Source organism: Rattus rattus, chromosome 9 (assembly GCF_011064425.1).
Source record: "Rattus rattus isolate New Zealand chromosome 9, Rrattus_CSIRO_v1, whole genome shotgun sequence".
Classification (NCBI taxonomy): domain Eukaryota; kingdom Metazoa; phylum Chordata; class Mammalia; order Rodentia; family Muridae; genus Rattus; species Rattus rattus.
Genome location: NC_046162.1, coordinates 40,192,697 through 40,213,901, shown reverse-complemented (window position 1 = coordinate 40,213,901; position 21,205 = coordinate 40,192,697). Strand labels below are relative to the sequence as shown.

Genomic DNA, 21,205 nt, shown 5'->3' with positions numbered 1-21,205 from the left:
AATGACTAAACTTGGAAGGGGTGCAAAGATGGAACCCTCCTTGCAGGGCCCTTCATCTGCAGAACAAGTTAGATGGGAGGTGTTTAGGCTTCTGGGTTCAGTCTGAGACTGGGTGACTTTGGTGTAGACAGGGTGAATGTAGGAATGTAGGGGTCTGGAGGCTGCCACCTCCTGGGAACAGAAAGCAAGGAAGACACTGGGCATATTTCCAGTCACCTACTTCCAGCTCAGTCTCCATCCTTCTAAAGCATTTCCAAAATCTCCTAAAATTGTACCACACCTGTAAGGGACATTGTATTCAAACCATGGCACTTACCTACTGGAACCTGTAGGTGAAGGTGAGTTTAGCTGAGAGTGTAAAGAGCTTCCCAGGAGCCTGGCTCAGAAACTGCAGCTTTACTCTTGAGGCCCCGAATTTGGCCTTTTATTTTGCTTAACAGAGGATATTGTTGAAGCCATTCTAACTCATGACCCAGCATCTTCCGTCACTTGATCCCTAGAATTTGGCCTATCCATAGAAAGGAAGGTGGTTTCTGTCACATCTCTCAGCTGCTTTTCCTCCTGGCCCTGCCCTAGAACCTTGTAAGAAGCCCAAATGGATGTGGGATGTGTGCACATGTCCTCACCTGCCCAATTGCCTGTGTTTTGAGGTCAGAGGACAATTTGCAGGAGTTGGTGTTTTCCACTATGTGTGTCCCAGGGATTGAAGTCAGTTCTCCTTTTTTTTTTTTTTTTTTTTGTTCCAGAGCTGAGGACTGAACCCAGGGCCTTGCGCTTGCTAGGGAAGCACTCTACCACTGAGCTAAATCCCCAACCCTGAAGTCAGTTCTCCTTTATCTGCTGAGCCATCTCATGCCTGCCCATGCCCCTCCAAATTGTGACTCTTGGAATTTTTTAGTGGTAGATGAGCCTGGGTGCTTTGTGGTAAAACTGTCCCTTTAGTGCTTTGGTATCTTTCCAGTTTCAGGTTTGTTGCAGACAGAGAGGTCTCCTTTCCCATGTATGAGAAAAAGGTCAGTTGGCATTAATAACATAGTCTTGTTTTGGAGTTAAGTCCTATCGTTTCAGTGACCTTATGATTAAGTTTTAGTGTAGGTTTGGGGAGTATTAGTGGGTTTTGGCTTTGTCAGTTGGTAACTTTGAACAGTGTCCCCAAGTGAATGTAGCAGGTGCTGAGTTCTTTTGCTCAGTAACTATTTACTTTTTCTTTTTTTTTTTTTTTTTTTTTTTTTTTTTTGGTTCTTTTTTTTCGGAGCTAGGGACCGAATCCAGGGCCTTGCGCTTCCTAGGCAAGCACTCTACCATTGCTCAGTAACTATTGATTAGTGGTGGTGATTTCCTGAAGAACCTTTGATTCAGAAAATTTGTAGACTCTATTAGCTGTCAGTGTCTTCTCCACCTTCAAATTAAGTAGGAAGCAAGATCAATTTGCCATGGTGGGTCTTATTTATACCTGAAAGAAAGAGGCATAGTGGTGCACATCTTTAATTCTGGATCCAGAAGGATTACATGAGCTTGAGGCCATCCTGAGATACTATAGCAAGAACCAGGCTAGGTGGGGCTATAAGCCACACCAAAAACAAACAAGTCTGGACTGCAATGAATGGCAGGTGGATGTTGGGTCTCTGTTGAGTTTGAGATAAGCATGGGCTCGGGGAGGGGAAGGGGTAAGGGATGGCTCAGTGGTTAAGAGCATTAACTGTTCTTCCAGAGGTTCTGAGTTCAACTCCCAGCAATCACATGGTGGCTCACAACCATCTGTAATGGGTATTCAATGCCCTCTTGGTGTGTCTGAAGACAGTAACAGTGTATCCACATGAAATAAATAAATAAATCTTTAAAAGAGAGAGGCAGAAGCAGAGAGACAGAGAGATAAGCATGTTCTCTACATAGGGTGTTCCAGGCCAGCCAGGACTTTGAAACTGCTTTAAAAAGAAAAAGTCACAAAGTGTCTCCCTGTGTCCACATCTCCTGCCCAGTTTTAACTTCCTAACAGTTTTCAGTTGCTTTAAGAACACTTTAAAGGAACCATCTGTATTTTAAAATTGGGAAAATAAGATTAGGTATGCTAGCACACAGGCCTGCCTGTAATCCCAGCACTTCGGAGACAGAGGCAAGCATATTTCTTTCAATTGGAGGCTAGCTTGATGTACATAGTTAACTGTAAGACGGCCAGGACAATGTTAGAGACCCTGTCTCAATGACCTACCTCCAGAAAAAAGTCAAGCCAGTCATTCAGTCAGTCTGCCTGCCTGCCTGCCTGTCAGCCTGCCTGCCTGCCTGCCTGCCAGCCTGCCTGCCTGCCTGCCTGCCTGCCTGCCTGCCTGCCTGCCTGCCATCTATCTATCTATCTATCTATCTATCTATCTATCTATCTATCTATCTATACATACATACATACGTGCTTAGGGATATCTAACTTTACTTATAAAAAGACAAATGTGTAAAGCTATGCTGAATTGCATGTGACACTGGGTGAAGGACACGGACTAGCGTCTAACTAAGTGTATATGTCACTGACAGGTGGCAGAGCACAGCCACCTCAGGACTACTGGCCAGCAGCTGTCTACATGCAACCCACTGCTAGGCCCTGCAGGCCCTTGAATTTGTATTCCTTCATTAGGCTTCTTTCCAGTATGAGGCCTGTGGGTCCACATACTATGCTTCATCATAAAAGGGAAGGGACAGTGCTCTGTCCAAGGTATAAGTCAAGGAATAGCCTTTGTAGAACAGTGCAGAGGAGTTGTTAGATGAGACTTGAAAGCTTTCCAAAGAGAGCTACTTAATCTTCTTCTGAGGGAGAGCAAGTGTGGTGAAGACATGATACCAAGAGCATTGTGGCCTGAGGCCCTGGAGCAAAGCTGAGGATGAACTAGCCAAGAAAATTGTGTTAGGTTCCGGGTAGTCTTTCCTTTTCTGCTCTCTCCTGTGGACTGGGCATATAAATAGCATCATTGGTTTCAGTCTGTTGAAGCCCCTTGTACCACCTGTTATCTTGTAGGTGTGAGGAGGACTATACAGGTGTTAACTATCACAATGGAAAGGGGAAAGAATGATCCTAGGTAGACATCTTGTGCAGTGTGGTCCTGTTGTTTAGGGAAGGGAGCCGAGGCTGCTTGGAGCATTTCTCTGGACAGAGGCTCCTCCCAGCAGTGTTGTCCTGTGCTCCCTGTAGTAGGGAGGGTAGGAAATGAGGTAGGGAGATTGGAAGATAAGCTGCCAACCTCAGCTGTGCATCTTACTGAAAGATTTGGGCAACCTTACTGAATTTCCTGCTTCCTGTGAATGGAAGTGGTTGAGTCACAAGAACTTTCAAGACTTTCCCATTAGGATTAAGTACACTGTATCAATTGAGTCAGAAGTTAAGGCCCTGATTGTTGAGATCTCATTCAGAGACTCCTACTCAGATCGGACCAGCTTTTCTCCCCAGAGCTGCACTAAGGCAGTGGGTTTCTTAGGCATTGTGCTCGAGGCTTCTGGTTCGTGTTTAGGTAAGATGGACTGCCCTAGGTGGTGAGTACTCTGCAGCAGACAGTGATAGGCACTTGGAAGGATTCTTAAATCCTGTGTCTAGTTCAATTGGGTCATTTTTGAGAAATCCCCTTCTGGCCTGAACATGTAGAACCTAGGGCTGGCAGAAGCTGGGGTCCAAGCGTTAGTCAACTTAGAGGAACAGAGGCAGACCTAAGAGGCTCCAGTGTTCAGGCTTGTTCAAACAGGCCCCATGGCTTGAACCTAACTTTTGTATAACAGGAACTGCTTAGCTCCCATCAGTTTGAGCATCCTACTAAGAGTTAGGCCCTGGGAATTCTGCTGTGCACTAGACAGAGAGGCCTGGCCTCATTGTTTACATTTCCACAGGGAAGCAGTGAACTACAAATTATTGTTTCCTGCCTAACATCACTTCCCAAAACAGCATCTCAAAGAATTAGCCATCTTGAGGGTGTGGTGTACAGTCCTGTTATCCCAGATACTCTAGAATCAATTTCATAGGGAAGTACTGGACAGTGACTCTGTGCAGGGGCTGTTAAGGTGTTGGCATGATCAGAATGATCATTCTAGCCAGAGTGCACTGAGGATCCTCCAAGGACAGAGATGGCCTGTGTAGATGAGGAGGGCCCTGCACTCTGTTGTGGAAGCTGGAGAGCAGTGACACTACAGCATATGCTTTGAGATTCCTCAGGTCTGTGGAGAGTGTTGAGTGGGGAACCAGGTGAGAACAGAAAGGCAGGAAACTCAGGTAAATCAGAGTAGAAGACAAGAATTATAGGACATTCATTCTTTGCTTCCCTTCTCCCTTCCCCCATTTTGATACTTAGTAACAAAAAATGTTCCAGAAAAGGATTGAACCAAAATTACAAGATTAGGCAAGGGTTAAAAGTTTTTTCTTTTCTTTTCTTTTTTTTTTTTATCTTTTTTTTTTTTTTTTCCTTTTTTTTTTTTTTTTTTTGGGGCTGGGGACCGAACCCAGGGCCTTTCTAAATCCCCAACCCCTTTTTATTTTTTTTTTTAGAGACTTTAAGCAGTTCGGAAAGTTTTTTTTTTTGTTCTAAAACAGGAATCGAATCATGATATTTAAGTGAGATTTCAACAGGAAATTTTCCTTTTGCCTTCTGTCAAAGCAGAATGTAATCAGGGTTTTTATTTATACCTGCAAGTTAGGAAAGGTTAGGGGCTGGAGAGAAGGTTCAACCAGCTAATAGCATTTGCTGCTCTTGCAGAAGACCCCAGATGTGTTTCTTGCACCACGGGCTGGTTAGTGATCATTGTAACTTTAGCTCAGGGTGTCTAATGCCCTCTTAGCCTCTGAGGGCACTGCACTCAGTGAATATACATGCACACATGTGAACACATAATTTAAAATAAAATATATAATTTTTATTTCTTGTTTGTTTTTTAAAGAATTATTTTGTGTATATGAGTACACTGTAGCTGTCTTCAGGCACCAGAAGAGGGCATCAGATCCCATTATATATGGTTGTTAGCCACCATGTGGTTGCTAGGAATTGAACTCAGGATCTCTTTTGAAAGAGCAGTCAGTGATTTTTAACTGCTGGCGCTCTCTCTCTCTCTCTCTCTCTCTCTCTCTCTCTCTCTCTCTCTTTTTCAAGACAGGGTTTTTCTGTGTACCTCTGGAATTCACTCTATAACCCAGACTAGCCTTGAAATCAGAGCCGCCTGCTTCTGCCTTCCCAGTGCTGGGATTAAAGATGTGAGCCCTCACTGCCTGGCCAAAATAAAATGGATCTTAATCCAAAAAGAAACACCAAGGGGTAGGGAAAAAAGGAGCAAAAGGCTATGGCAGAGCCATGGAATTGATCATAAGCATTTACTAAAGCATTCATTTGGCCCTTCTAGTCCTCCCAAAGAGGATTTAAAGATGGAGGCAGCTCAGGCTACCCTCATAATCACCATGTAGCTGATGATGACCTTGAACACTATGCCTCTCACCTGAATGCTGCCATTAGAAATTACAAGCAAGTGTAATCCAGAGAAGGATTTAGGCAGGAAAGGTGATGCAGCCTGTTTTCTCGTCATGTTTGGGTTGTGGAGTGTCTGCCTAGCTAGATTCTTTGTGTGGGCCTCAAAACAATTATTTTTTTTTCATTTCAATGGTTGTAGAAAAGCTCCAACCCACACTCTTTGTTCACCTGATGGTCCTTCTGACAGGCTCTCTAGTAATGCGCCCTTTTACACATTTGCAGTCTCTTTCCTGCAGAAGATCTGTGGCTGCAGCCTTTGGCTTCAGCTACTCCACTATCTTGACTGAGGGAGGTAGGGGCACTGAAGCTCTTGGTGGATTTATATAGATTACTCTGGGGGACTGGGGAGATGGCTTAGGGGTTAAGAGCACTGACTGCTCTTCCAGAGGTCCTGAGTTCAATTCCTAGCAACCACATGGTGGCTCACAACCATCTATCATGAGATCTTCTGGCCTGCAGGCATACATGCAGGCAGAATGCTATATACATAATAAATAAATCTTTAAACAAAAGTACTCTGTAGACAGCTGGAAGGTGTAGAGTTTGTCCTGTGCCTCCCTTTGCAGAGGTACTGTGAGAGTGACCTTTATCAGAGGGATGTCATGATGTTTGCTTGTCATATGACAGATAAGTTGTGAGTCAACCTCCTGGTTTTCTTTTCTTTTTTTTTCTTTGTCTTTTCTTTCTGGTGTTTTTGAATCAACTCACTGTTTCCTTATGAATTGCTGTCTCTTACTTCCTCTTCATCTCAAGTGCCTAGAGGCTGAGATAGTGGTGCCATGCCAGTCAGACAAAAGGGGCATTGGGTTCTTTGGTTCCAGATCTCTCTACTTTTACCTGCTTGTTCCAAGTTTCAAGCCTGCGGGTGGAAGTGGAATAAGATGTGGATGGGTAGCATAAGATATCAGCAGTTGTTGATCTCTGCAGAGAATCACAAGTCCTGGATACGTTATGGAATGATTATAGCTCCCCCCCCGCCAAATTATTTATTTTAAATCATGTTATGTATTCCTGCAGAGGCCACCTGATATGAATGCGAAAATCTAACTCAGGTCTCAAACTCCAGTCCTTTGGAAGAGCAATACATGTATTCTCAACTGTGGAGGCGTCTCTCCAGGCCCGATGACCCTGGGTCTTAATAGTTTTCTGTTCCTCTCAGGATAGACTGCTGTGTCAACAACTGCTGTGGGTTGTTGCTAGTGTTAAGATGCAGCCCTGGTGTAGGCCAGACTGACTTGGAACTTTTCACCCCGGGTACTGTGATTAAAGGCATTTGCCACCATGCTGGACTTTGCTGTGGGTTTTGACCAGCTAGATAAGACTTTTCCTCAGTGGGCCCAGAGCAAGCTTAGATGAAAGCACGAGAACACCAGTTCTGACTTTGGCCTTTCCTCATTCTCACAGTGGGTGTCATGTACAAATTTAGCCAAGCTTCTGTGCCTCTGTCAGATCTTAAGTTCATTAGGTCTGCCTCATGAGTGACAAGGTTGCCCTAGAGACTCTGGTCAAAGTGTTGAAGTATCCTTACTTCTTGAATGCTAATCAGATCAGAATTCAGATCCTCCATCCATATCACATTTGTTATCTCTATTCATTATCTCCATTTACTTTTACTATAGTTCTGAATATGATCCTTACAAGAAAATGAAGTTCTAAGAGATACTCAGAAATTAACTTAGGTTGTGCAGTAGTTAGTGAGTATCTGAGATTTGCCTATAACACATTGACTCTAGAGACAGTGCCATGTCTGTTGCCTAGCCTGTGTTCTGCCAGACCAAACTTCCTACAAAACTTAAGTTGTTTCTGGAAGGAAGGGACCTAAACTTACCTTCAAGCTTCAGCTTGAAGGCCCCACTTCCTCTTTGGCAGGCTGGTGTCTTCTGGGCATAGGACCAGTGGGTATGAGCCAAGCCCTGGGAACTTTGGATCCTGCCAGGGAGAGTTGGCCTCTTTCCCCCAAGAGCTGTTCTTTTTAGTCACTCGTTAGGGCCATGAAGATATGTTAAAGGGGAGGGATGGTGACCTTAGGACCTGGTCTGAAAAGTAGGAAGGATGGACTGGCTCTCCAGGTTTTGTGGTGTCCTTTGGGCCACCAACTATTATTATGTGCTGGGCCTTTTAGCTTTTTGAAGTGGAAAATCTTTTTTAAATCAGTCAGGCAATAACAACTCATCGAAAATGTCCAAATAGATTTTAGCAAAAGGAAAACCTTGCATTGTGTCCCACCAACCACCATGAGTACTAGTAAGCACTAAGAGGATTACATCTTTTTCTAAACCAGTACTGCCTGTTAGAAATACAATACAGTGGGCTGGAAATGTATACTCAATTGGTAGAGTGCTTGCTTAGCACACATGGGGGAAGTGCTCTAGCTTCCAGCAGGCTTGGGAGAAGGCAGGCTTATCTAGTCAGCACTTGACAGCTGTAGGGGGAAGTATACACACCTGTGCCCCTCACTCTTTCACTGCCCTTTTGGCTCCCTGAGCTTGGTGGGAGGTCACAGAATCATGCTCAGAATTCACACGAGCACAGAGAACAGCCTGGCACTGTAGGCACACCTCTTAACCTTGCTACCTTGCAGGACTAGTGTTCTTCCATACCGACTTGATGCCTTCTCAGAGTTCCCACAGCCTACTTTGGCTTTGGAAGTCGCTATACAGGAAATTAGTAGAAGGCAAAAGGCCTAGCTGTGCTTGTCCAAGGAGTGTCCCAGTACACCCTTGGTAGATGCTGACCAGCAGGCTACAATAGGTACATGGGAATACCTAGAATAGTCCCCTGCATGGCTGCCTGTGCACTTATGCTCAGCCCCTACATGGAAACCTAGCCTCTTGTGATCAAGGTGAACAGGAGCCAGTTTCCTTGTTGCTTTGTTCTTTCATTCTCAAAATGAAACATGTCAGGCTGCTTCCCTGAGCACTGTTTACCTGCTGCCAGACAGCTACCTCCTTTGAAGGAGGCAGGTAGCTTGCCCTTCCCTGCAGTGACCGTGATATGTACCTGGAAAGCATGTGTGGCAGTGAGTAGTGTAGATGCTGTTGGAGTTTTGCTGGAACAGCCTGTGAATGCTTTGCCCCAGGTGTCTTTGGGCTGCAGTACTAAGGTGGACCATCCCTGCCCAGACCTAATCTATTTACTATCCTGCTCCATTTCCATCGGTTGGGTGTCAGCTTGTTCTCTTCAGTCTGTTGCTACCCCACATAGATGCTGCGATGAAGGGCCTTTGTGGGGCAACTTTGAATCAGTCTTCAGGCCAAAAGGGAGAAGATAGCTGGTAACTGAGGGTCTACCAACTTAGTGGGACTAGGGAAGTCAGCCTTCTCCTGACTTGACTCAAGTCCATTCTTGGTTACCACCATTATGCCTGCCACTGTGAACCAAGTCTGTAAGCTGGGAAGAAGAAGCCCAGGTTTGTGTGCTTTTTTTTTTTTTTTTTTTTTTTTTTTTTTTGCTATTTTGTTGATTCTTTTTCTCTCTCTCTCTCTCTCTCTCCCTCTCTCTCCCTCTCCTCCCTCCCTCTCTCTCTCTCTCTCTCTTTCTTTCTTTCTTTCTTTCTTTCAGATTTATTTATTTTATGTATGCGAGTACACTGTCGATGTCTTCAGACACACCAGAAGAGGGCATCAGATCCCATTACAGATGGTTGTGAGCCACCATGTGGTTGCTGGGAATTGAACTCAGGACCTCTGGAAAGAGCAATCAGTGCTCTTAACCTCTGAGCCATCTCTCCAGCCCCCATCTACCTCCCCCCCCCTTTTTTTTTTTTTTTTTTTTTTTGGAGCTGGGAACTGAACCCAGGGCCTTGTGCTTGCTAGGCAAGTGTTCTACCACTGAGCCAAATCCCCAACCCCTCCACCTCCCTTTCTTATTCTACCCTAATTTCTTCCAACCCCTCAATACTAGGTAGGAGAGAAAGAAGGGTAGAGGAGAAAGGGGGTATATACCTCTGTAGGCTACTTCCTGCCAATTAGGGTCCTCCAGGTTCCTTGGGGCAAGTCCAGTCTTCATTGTCAGAAGATCCAGCAAGCCAGCAATAGCAAATGCAACAGCAGGGGTAGTAGCAGCTGCCACTTGCCCTCCTATAGCTCTCACATTTGTACCTTCTCCAGAATTAACTCATATACAGCGGATAAAACATCGTGCTCTCCCTAGAGCATGAGACAGTCATAGCTAATGCCTGGACAAACTGAAGCAAATCTATGTTCTACACCTGGGATTAAAACAAAAACATACTCACACAACTGGGTTTTTAAGAGATTCAACCTCTCACTGCATCCAGGGGTCAGGAATTGGCTTGCTCTGCTCTCCTTGGAGCTTTTTTTGTCATGTTGCTCAAGGCTGTGGTGGTTGACCAGCTACTTTGTCCTGCTGGTGGCTGGGACAGGTGATGTAGGATGAATCAGTACCGAGCAGCTTGTCAACCACTATCCAGGTCTTCAGAGTACTTGGCTTGGATCTCTCAAGTTTGTTCTTCCTGGGTTTTCATCTCTTAGGAAGAGCCCAAGCCTGGAGTTGTAAGTCTTGTTTTAGGGCAGAGTGATCCTTGGATGGAGACAGCCCTGATCCTCTTGTCAGCTTTGTCAGCTCATACCAGTTCCTATTTGTGGCCTGTCACCTTTTCACAGTACCCAGCACATCATATGCTCATACTGGAGAGAAGAATACTGCTCATTCATTGCTGACAGGAGTTGTAAGCACTCACATTGGCGGTAGCTGCCTTTCTGCTTATGACAGACAGAGGCCCCAGGCCTTCCCCCCCCCCTTTTCTTTCCTTTAAAAAAAAAAAAAGATTTATTTATGTATTTTATGTATAGGAGTACACTGTAGCTGTCTTCAGACACACCAGAGGGCACTAGATCTCATTTCTCATTACAGATGGTTGTGAGCCACCATATGGTTGCTGGGATTTGAACTCAGGACCTCTGGCAGAGCAGTCAGAGCTCTTAACCAATGAGCCATCTCTCCAGCCCAGACTTTCCTTGAGCCTGAGATTCTTTAGAGCAGCAGGACCAAGTAGTAGTTTGAGCCAGTCACAGGTAGGCTAACTTTTAAAGTCTCATGCTGAACTGGGGGACCAGACCTGGGATCTCAAAAACAGTTTGCTGGCAAACACAGTCTAGAGCCTTAGAGGAGTATTGGGTGAGGGATTTATCACTGAGCCACATCCATGGTCCAGTTCACTATTGAGACAAGTCTGGAAAGTTGTGTCTCAGTATATGGACATGTATTCTAGTGAGATAGATGTGGTGGTGATAGGTGAGGAAGTACTTACCCTGGTCATTAAAGGTAAGGAAAGAAGAAAAGGTAACATCCCTCAGTCAGTTCTCAGGGCCTAAACGCACATCCTGCCTGGCTTTTCACCTTCCCATTTCCTGCCTCTTTTTTTTTTTTTTTTTTTAACATTTTGATCTGTGGGCTTTTCAGCTTTTTGCACCATCTGTCTTAATTTTGCCTCTGGAGGCAAAAATCTCTAGGGATTTGTTTTTTGTTTGAACCCAAGAACTTGCTGTGTAGTAGTAGGTCATGGGGAATTGCTCTTGGGATAACAAGAACTTTGACTCTGCCCACCCATCTGAGAGCCACCCCTCCCCCCTTTCCCCCAACAGACGAGATGATTTCTGGTGAGTGGCCTCATTTCCTATAAGACTTGAAGGCATATCAGGGTATGGCAGTACAGACTTCAGTCTCAGCACTCAGGAAGCAGAGGCAAGAGGATCTCTGGGAGTTGGGAGTTCAGGTCATCCTGGTCTACACAGTATGCTCCAGGATAGTCAGGGCTGCATTGAAAGAATCTGTCTCAAAGCAGATGACAGTGACAACAAAACACCTCCAGGCTTGAGCTTGAAGCTTGAAGTTCTTTGGAGACATTAAAAATAATATGCTGGCATTACAGATGGTTGTGAGCCACCATGTGGTTGCTGGAAATTGAACTCAGGACCTCTGGAAAAGCAGTCAGTGTTCATAACCACTGAGCCATCTCTCCAGCCCTACCCAGCAGATTCTTGTTCCCACCATTCTGAGCAGAAAGTTCTAGAGAGTAGAATGAAGAATCTACATGCTGATAAAACTTCTCAGATGGTAATTCTTCCATACTTGAAACTAGGGCCTACAAGGTCTTTAGTTTCAAAGGAAGATGAGTGCTTTTGAGATAATCAATGTGTAAAGTAAAAAACCATAGAGAGGGAAGTCTGGAAGGACTGTAGGCCACCACCCACCCTTGCAGTAATGGTGTTCTTGCCAAGTGTCCAACCACTTTTGAGTTTGGACAGGAGGCCATGGTCCTCACCTCCTGACCCTTGTGGAAGCCAGGATTAGCAAATAACATTGAACACCAGTTTAAGTTTGGGCTTCAGATAACTGAATGTTGTAAGTAATTTGTTTGTCCCGAGTATTATATAGGACATAATTTAACAATTCTCAGTGCCTATCCTACATTCAGATTTAACTGGGTGTCTTCAGTGTGCTGTCTGCCAACCACACTTTTCCTGTTTGCCTCTTTTTTGGGTCCTGAAAAATGTGAGAATTGCTCAAAGATAAGAAAAAGAGCTGCTGTGCCCTGAGCTTATTTCATAGTAACAGAACTGTGAGTTCAATGAGCTGCCTGCTTGGCCCGTGTGCCTGAGTTTATCAGTCATTGGTGATATGTTGCTCACTTAAAGCTTACCATGCTATGGGTACATGAGTTGTATTAGTTTTGAGTTTTGACCTATCTGCCCAGGCCTTGTGTGTGTGTGTTAATGATGGCTGTCGGTTAGCATATTCAAAGATGGATATCAAAGTCTATGCCTTTAACCCAGTGGTAGGTACATGGTTGGTGGGATTGGTTTGAGATGGGAGTCAGATCCCCCTCCACCCTTTTTTTTTTTTTTTTTTTGGGAAATCATGGGTTTCACTGTAGCTTAAGCTAGCTCCAGACTTGATGTGGTAGCTCATGTTGGCTTCAGACTTGTGAGCTTCCTGCTTTCCTGTTGAATTAGAGATGATCTGGCCACTCTAGGCAGTCCTTCACATCTGCAGAAGGGCTAGTGTGCAGCAAAGGCATCTTTGAACAGGATCTGGAGACCCTGGGTAGGGCAATATGTCATTGCTCTGTCCCCCCAACTCCCCTTTTTTAGTCACGCCGCCCAAACTTGCTTGCCTTTGCTGTTGGCATAGCACTCAGCACTGATTGGTGGTGTCTAGGAGCCAGGGTTGCTTTCTGCATTCAAGCATTCCCATCTCCTTTTGAAATCTACAGGTCCTTTTTGGTCACAATTTTGGTGCATGTGAGGAAGCAGGCATATAATATAAGCTCTGTCAGTGGCGCAGGGAACAACAGTTCTTGTGAGACTGCTCCCCTACCCTGTGAGTGGGTGCACACAACTTCCTGGGGAGAAGTTTGGCTTTCCCAATTTAGGAAAGAGTTCTACATTGGGAAGGTGCACTTCATGTCCCGAGTACCACCTCAATAGCATTCACTGCTGACATGACCCCCAGGTTGTTCACAGCTGCAGATGCTTCAGGATGCCATGAGTATTTTCATTTCCTCTTCAGTTCTAGTTGGACAGGTTGGGTCAGGTGTCAATGTACCCACTCCAGTAATAAGAACAGTAAAAAGTTATTTCTTCAAGAGTCAGAACAGAAGCCTGTTTATCGGTCAACTGCTTGAGACTTAGGGCAGTAGAAATGAGTTCCAAGTGGTTTCCATATACTATCAGTACTTAAGAGACTGAAACTGGGAGAATTGACACCAGCCTGGGCTCCCCCCTTCCCCTTATTTTTTATTAATGTGTATGAGGGTTTTGCCTAAATGTATGTGCCGTGCCATGCATTTTTTTTCGAGACAGAGTTTCTCTGTGTAGTCCTGACTGTTCTGAACTCACTTGTAGACCAGGCTGCCCTTAGAGAGATCCCTTGCCTCTTTAATCCCAAATGGCTGGGATTAAAGTGTGTCACCACCAGGCTGTAGCCATTGATCTCTCCAGCTCCCATCTCGATTTCTCAGACCTTGTTTCAAAGATTTAAAAAAAAAAAAAAAAAAAAGTTTGTAGTACTCTAAGCAGTTGGTCATCACCAGACAGAAATTATCTGTATTAGGGTAGCATCATCTTGGGAACAGTGACAATGGACTCCAGCTTGCAGCAGAGGACCCTTTTGTCTGTGAAACAGGCTGGGGCTTGGAAGTGACCTAGGAAGCCACAGATAGAACTCATGGAAGTGTTTTCAGGAATGAAAGTTGAAGGTAAGGATAGGGATGCATGCCTTTGTCCTTCATCCTAGAACTCATGAAGTGGGTGTGAGTTACAGACCAGCCAGAACTACATAGTGAGAACCTGTCTTCCCTGACCTCCCATCTCCCCCCGAAAAGGAATGAGATTTAACAGGTGGAACTCATCTGTAATTCTAGCAGTTGGGAGATAGAGGTAGAAGCGTGAGAATTCAGGCCTGCTTGAGCTACTTGAACCAGTATCTCAAAGAGCCTTCCTCCAATAAACAGTGACTTAGCTAAACAGTACCAACTCGTGTAACTTTGCAGTTTGCTCTTGCAACAGTAAGTCTGTGTTGGGGCAAGGGGAACACTGCAGACCTGATGGTGGTATATAGTACTGTCTAGTGGCCTTCACACTAAAGCCTATGGCTTCGGAATTTGCTGTGCTGTTTCACCTACCGCACCCTTTGCCACAACTGGCCCTGGTGCTTAGATTGGTTGCAATGTGAAAGGGCACTTAACCATATCCCAGAGAATTGAGAAGTAATCGTGTTTGGTCAGTATTTACAGTAAGTTTTTGACACAAAAACTGTAAGGGGACCTGTACTTGTAGGGTCCTCAGTAGTTTTGCCCAATAACCCATGGTGAGCTTGTGAGGCAGAATGTGTTGGACAGAGACTACCTGGGTTTTAGTCCTACCTCTGCTATCTACTAGTTGAGTGAGCTTCTTTGAGCCTTGGTTTCCTTGTCAGTTAACTGTCTTCATAGTGATACCTACTTTCTTAATTGATTGTGAAACACTATTGGGTTTGACACTTGTAAGATGTATGAGCTAGTGGTGAAAATGGCCCCCCATTCCGGCCTGAGGGAGATGTTTTCAGATGCAGGCACTTCAGGTGTAAGTGGGCCCTTGGAATCCCCAACACCACAGGCTGATTTAGAACCTGGTCTACTTTTTGTGGGAGTGGTAGAGGAGAGGGCTCCTGAGGAGACTGTACTGAGACTGTACTATGGTGAAGGAAGGATCAGCCACTTTGCTTTAGCATATATCCTATATGAAAGCAAGTCTCTTCCTTCTGTTTGCTGGGAACTAGAAGGTAGTTGGTAGTATCCTTTGGAAGGGAATCCGTGGTGTCTCTGTAGAAGATTCTTACTCAGTCTTTGTATAAGTCAGTGTGCAGCAGAAGGTGGTAGTTGCTGATTTGACTAGAGTCCAGTGTGCTCTTCAGAAAAGGCCAATCAGGGAGCTGGGTTTCAGCCTTTTATCATTAATCACCTCTTGGGTAGGACTTCAGGGACTGGTACCAGCTGTCGGGGTGGCCATCACCATCGTTGGGCTGCATGATCCCTGTTTGGGCAGGAGTGGGAACACCAAATGTGTGGGTCACCACAAGCTAAAGATAGTCTCTTGGGCTTGGCTGGCCTGGCAGACATCATGTGACTGCTTCCTGGCCTGCCCTCTGCCTGAGGCTTGTAGACTGATGCACTGTACCACAAGCTGGACATTGGCTTGCCTCTTCCTTTCTGCAGGGCTTCAAGATAGTCTGACCTTCTGAAGCCCACCTTCTCCTGCCCACAGCCCCTCCTGTGTTTTATCTGCAGACCTGGGGACTGGGTGGGAGGGACAGGGTAGAGGAAGGCCTTTGAGACATGGCATCCAAAGCCACAGACAGAGAGCACATAGAAGATATGGAAGCTAATCTTTTCCCCTGTAAGAAACCTGTTGGGGAGTTTCTTAGGTTTGTAGAGATGGGACAAAGACAAACTTGTCCATTTCTAGGGTTTGACTTGACTCTACCCAGGCTGCCTTGGGAGGGAGAGGCACAGATGTGTCACCCTCTCTTCCTATGGCTTTACTGCCTTTCCATAGTCAGAGGTCTGGGCTGGGGTAAGGCAGAAAGAACCCTGTGCTCTGGTCCAAGATTTGGCTGAGGAGCGTTTCTGGGTGGAGGACCTGGGGGAGTCTAGGGGGTGATCAGGTCACTGGCAGGCATCCAAGGCCATCGCCACTTGACCTTGTGGTCCTTAGCTTCTTTTCCACCGGTTACTGGAGGTTAACCTTAAAAATCAGGATACTTCAGATTTTGTCCCCGCTGTTTGACAACTCTGACCTTGGCAAATACTTCAAGCATATGTCTTGATTTTCTTAATAATGGGACCAGTGAAAGGAACTACCTTATTTAACTTTAAAGATTGTGAGATCCATGTCGTGTGTAACTATAGCTAGGCTCACAACCCTGCTTGGGATGAGGTTTTAGCCTTTTTTGCCTTTTCTCTTATACCTACATAGACTATCAGCTTTTAGTGTAGCTAAGGAAGGTGGTGTTGCCAAGATGGCTGGCAGCGCTCTCACAATGATGCATCTGATAGAATAGGTGCCTGGCTAGCCTCAGGACCTCTGAGAACCAGTAATATCTAGGCTGCTTGTTCTGCACCCCCACCCCTACCCCCACTCCCACCCCCTAGGAAGGTTCAAACCAAAGGCCAAAGGTTGGCAGGACCTCACAGGGATCTAGTGAGGCCAGGCACAGAACTAGTCATTGTTGCTTCCTGCTGTCTAGAGAGGTAGGTAGTTGAACATGTACTGTGTCCTAAGAGTGCCTAGTAGAGGGTCTTTGCTTCACTCATGTTCTGGAGGTCTCTCAAAAGGACATTGATTTTGGCCAGGTGGGGGAGGCACAGCTGGAGGTAGGGATGGGGTATACCTGGCTGGTTTATGAATCTTCACAGCCAAGTCCAGCAGTCCTGCTAAACTCAGCTTGTTACTAGAACTAGGTAAATCTGGGACCTCCCACTTTGGTCCCATTCTGCCTGATCACCCACTTTTTCCCAGACACTCACTTAACTAGCCCATCCCATCCCTCCTTTAGCACTGGTCCTTGATTTCAATCCACCCTTTCTTCCCCTACCAATTCTTCGTGTCATGCCTTATTGGGTTGGGTTATTCCATACCATCTTCACCAAAAACCTTAAGTACTTTCTGCGTGGTTGAACCAAGCCCTCAATGCAACTAACTCAGGACACTTCCAGCCCCAGTGGGTAGTCTTACAAAAAAGTAGGTTACAAAAAAGTTAGCAACCTTAGTTCTTTCTAGAACTGGACAATACAGAAGAATAATTGGTAGCCTTTGTACCAGGTGTATATGAGTTTAGCCCCTTCACTGGAGTGAAGGATTCCCCAGTGGCCTGGGTTTTCTTCCTATTCCTGAGTGGAAAATTGAATGCTGGAAATTGAATGGAAGGAGCCGTAGGCTTTTCTTCCTCTCTAGCAAAGCAGAGCTTTATGCCAGAGCTGTGGTGGTAAGGGACCAGGTTCAGTAATTAGTAGTAAATTCCCCATATTTTCCTATTTAAACTGTAGAACCTGAAAGTTTTCTTCTTTCCTGGGGAGGGGAGTATGAGGATGTGGTTGCCTCCTTGCCACAGGCCTTTGCCTTGGAGACAGGTTTGAGGTGTTGGGGGATGTCTGGTTTGTATTTTAAGGTGGAAATTGAGGCTGCTTTAGAAACCTGGAACGGTGATCTACCCATGGAGAGATGGTTTGGTGGTCTTTTTTACTGCTGAGGGTGAGGGCTATTGGTAGATGCTGGTTTTTTGGGGTGTTCAAATTGTAACATTTAACATTTGTTGAGCGTCTTTACTGTGTGCTAGGCATTCTGTACTTAAATCAGTGGGCCTCTGACATCAGTATTATCTCCCTTCTCACAGAGGTCTGGACAAGAGGCTCATTCCACATGCTTAACAGTATCATCTCTTTCCTAGGTGTTTGAGCAAAGAGCTGGACACTGGAAAGTGGAGGTTCACAGACATAACTCTTTGATGTGTCCTGCACCGTAAGGGACTTTCCCCTTACAGCCCACTAATGCCCTGCAGCACCCACCACCAACCACTATCTTTTGGTCCTTTCTTCCCTCTGCAATAATGGACTTGTGTCGTCCACTCAAAAAACAACCTTTTTGGGCTGGAGAGATGGCTCAGTGGTTAAGAGCACTGACTGCTCTTCCTGAGGTCCTGAGTTCAAATCCCAGCAACCACATGGTGGCTCACAACCATCCAAAGTGAGATCTGATGTCCTCTTCTGATGTGTCTGAAAACATGGACAGTGTACTCACATACACAAAATAAATAAATTAAAAAAACCCAACCTTTTTAAAGATTTATTTATTTTTTTAAAAGATTTATTATTATTTTATGTATATGTGTACACTGTAGCTATCTTCAGACATACCAGAAGAGGACATCAGCCCCATTACAAATGGTTGTGAGCCACCATGTGGTTGCTGGGAATTGAACTCAGGACCTCTGGAAGAGCAGTCAGTGCTCTTAACCTCTGAGCCATCTCTCCAGCCCCTAAAGATTTACTTATTATATATAAGTACACTGTAGCTGTCTTCAGACACACCAGAAGAGGGTATGGGATCTCATTACAGATGGTTATGAACCACCGTGTGGTTGCTGGGATTTGAACTCAGGACCTCTGAAAGTACAGTCAGTGCTCTTAACCACTGAGCCACCTCTCTCTAGTCCTCCCCCTCCCCCCCCCAAAAAAAATCTTAACAGTGAAAAAGTTTATAGATAGCATCAGGAAAAAGTCCAGGTATGCTTCCCTTTTGCTTTCTTTAGGTTTTTTCTTTTTACTTTAAACGAACCCAGGGCCTTGCGCTTCCTAGGCAAGCGCTTTACCACTGAGCTAAATCCCCAACCCCTAAGACAGGGTTTCTAACAGCCCTGACTGTCCTGGAACTCACTTTGGTGACCAGGCTGGCCTTGAACTCACAGAGATTGGATTTTCTCTGCCTCCTGGGTGCTGGGATTAAAGGCATGTGCCACCATGCCTATCTTAATTCTTATTTTTTATTTTATGTTTATGAATGTTTTGCCTGTATTTTCTGTGTACCATGTACATTCAGTTTCCATGGAGACCAGAAGAAGGTATTGGATTTCCTGGATTTAGAGAAAGTTAGGTGTTTGTTTTTTGAGCCTCCATGTGGGTGTTGGGAATTGAACTTGGGTCCTGGAAGAGCAACGGATGCTCTTAGTCACTGAGTCATCTCTCCAGCCCCTTACTTTATTTCTTTATTTGTGTGTGCATACATGTAGAGGATAGTTACAGGAATCAGTTCTCTTCTTAAATCATATGGATCAGAGGTGTTATATAACTTTAATCCCAGCATCCAGGAGACAGACAGGTGGATCTCTGAGTTCAAGGCTCGTCTGGTCCAGGGCTGCACAGAGAAAAAAACTAAACTAATTAAAACAAACAAAAACATGGGTTTTGGGGGTTGAGCTGAGGTGTCAGGTGTGGTATAAGCACTTTTACCCACTGTGCCATCTCACTCGCCAGGTTTGTGTGCTTTTTGTTTAACAAACTTGTATGCACATGTGTACTCACACACGACTCAATCCTTCGCTGGACTTGGTCCTCTGAGACAGAAGGTAATTTCATCTTCTTTTAGGTACCCGGTAGCCTCTAATCTTAATGGAGGAGGAAGCCATCCTAGAGCCTGAGCCTGCCATTTCATACTGACCCTATAAACCCAGACTGGGGTGTCTGATTGGAAAAAAACAGAGATGGACCCCAAACTACAGTAAGAAAGGACAGTTAGGAGTTAAGAGAGACTTTCACTCAAATCCAGTAAGAAGGGACCTTTTTCTACTGCCAGTGGATGTCTGGGAACCCATGGAGTTTCTTGCAAGAGAATAAAGCCTTCTAGTTCCTAGAAAACCCTTTCCATGTCTACCTACTGCCTGCAAACAGTGGGGTTAGAACTGTTTTCTCATGTAAGTGACAGTGGTGTGTCCTGAGCTTGGCTTGGGTAGTAGTGGTGGCAGCTGCAGGTTTTAGAAGGCAGGTTTAGAGAGCTGACTTGGCTTGGTGCAGAGTGGACATCAGGGTCCTGCTGGCTTGGAGGCAGTCTGAGGCTCTAGCAAGGATCAGGGAAAAAAAGGGGATGGCATAGTTCTTCTTGGTAGAGAGCCCTCTGGGATGGAACTTTCTAACAAACTCTACTTAGGACAGATATAAGACCACTTTCCTCTCTCTTTAGGTGGATGCTCAGATAGGAATAAGCAGGAGGCTCCTCTAAGCTTTCTCTCTTTACTGGAGACAGAACTTACAGTCCATGACCATGTTCTGCCGAGATCTCAGGGTGATCTCAGTTAGTACTGTTCAGTTTTGAGAGATTTTATAAGAAATAAGATGGCCACTAGGAAGGATATACATCTGGAATTCCAGCACTTCATAGGCTGTGGCAGGGGAATTGCTGGAACTTTGAGACTGCTTTTGGGCTACAGAGCAAGACCCTTCTTTTAAAATGCTTGAGAAAATAGCTTTAAAAGGCTTTATTATGTTTGTTTATTTTGTTTGTTTATTGGGGGGAGCACCAGGGCATGCTTGTGGAAATCCGAGGACAGCTTGTGAGAGTTGATTCTCCATTTCCTGGCGAGGCAAGGTATATTTTACTCAGACCAAGAGACTTGAAAAGACCAGTGTCTGGAAACTTTCCCCCCTCTCTCTCTCTCTCTCTCTCTCTCTCTCTCTCTCTCTTTTCTTTCTTTCTTTCTTTCTTTCTTTCTTTCTTTCTTCTTTTTTGGAGCTGGGGACCGAACCCAGGGCCTTGTGGTTGCTAGGCAAGCGCTCTACCACTGAGCCAAATCCCCAACGTGCATACAATTCTTGTTGTAAACTTTGTCACTAGCCTTGGGGCTTGCTTTCCTGCTAGCATGTACCAATGCTGTTGAGCACATGAAGAAATTACTCCAGTTATAGCTCAGGTGGGCGGCCACTGTCCTGGCCCTGGGCTGAATTGGATGAAGATCTGTTTAGTTGTTAGATGGTCTGTATATCCCTGGGTGTCCTGGAACTTACTTTGTAGATTAGGCTGCCCTCAGATTTCCAGAGATCCTTTGTCTCTGCCACCTGAGTGCTGGCATTAAAGGCATCTACCACCACACTCGGCTCATGTGAGGAGCTTTAGACCAGTCAAGGAACTACTAAATGTTCAATGGCTTATCTGGGTCAACCTGGGGTCAAAGGACAGTGGTTTTCTTGCACCTGAGATTTTCTAGTTTTCTGCTACTCAGCCCTGGAGGTTGCTGTGGGCTCAACAACTCCAGCTATCAGAAGGCTTATGTCCACCATTAGGGGACAGTGGCTCCAGTAACCGGCCAGAAGCCAGGAATGCATTGGCTTCACCCTTAGGAGCTGGGCAAGGACACTTTCTTCTCATTAAAGGACATAGTCTGATGAAAAACCTTGTGAGGCCAGCCAGCCAGGTTTCTGTGCTTGGAGGCTAGGGTAGTTCCTGACCTGACATGGCAGAGGAGGGAAGTACAAGCTAAAGTGAGTGAGCAGAATCTCAGGATGTGTTTCTTCCTGTGGATCTCTAGAGGCAGGAGGGACAAGACACCCTTGGTTTTCAGGACCAAACTAACCAGAGCCACTTCTTCTAGACTTGCGTACGTACTCTGTTCCTTAAAAGCCATCTTCATCTTTGTAGAAAAGTTAAATATATGCCCCATAGATGCATGATTAT

General features: G+C 45.3%; 1 protein-coding gene across 2 annotated transcripts in view; it reads left to right on the top strand.

The window, feature by feature from the left end:
- Nucleotides 1-21,205, top strand: part of Larp1 (La ribonucleoprotein 1, translational regulator) — a 90,852-nt gene that overhangs the window by 47,409 nt on the left and 22,238 nt on the right. The gene's annotated exons all lie outside the window — the stretch shown is intronic.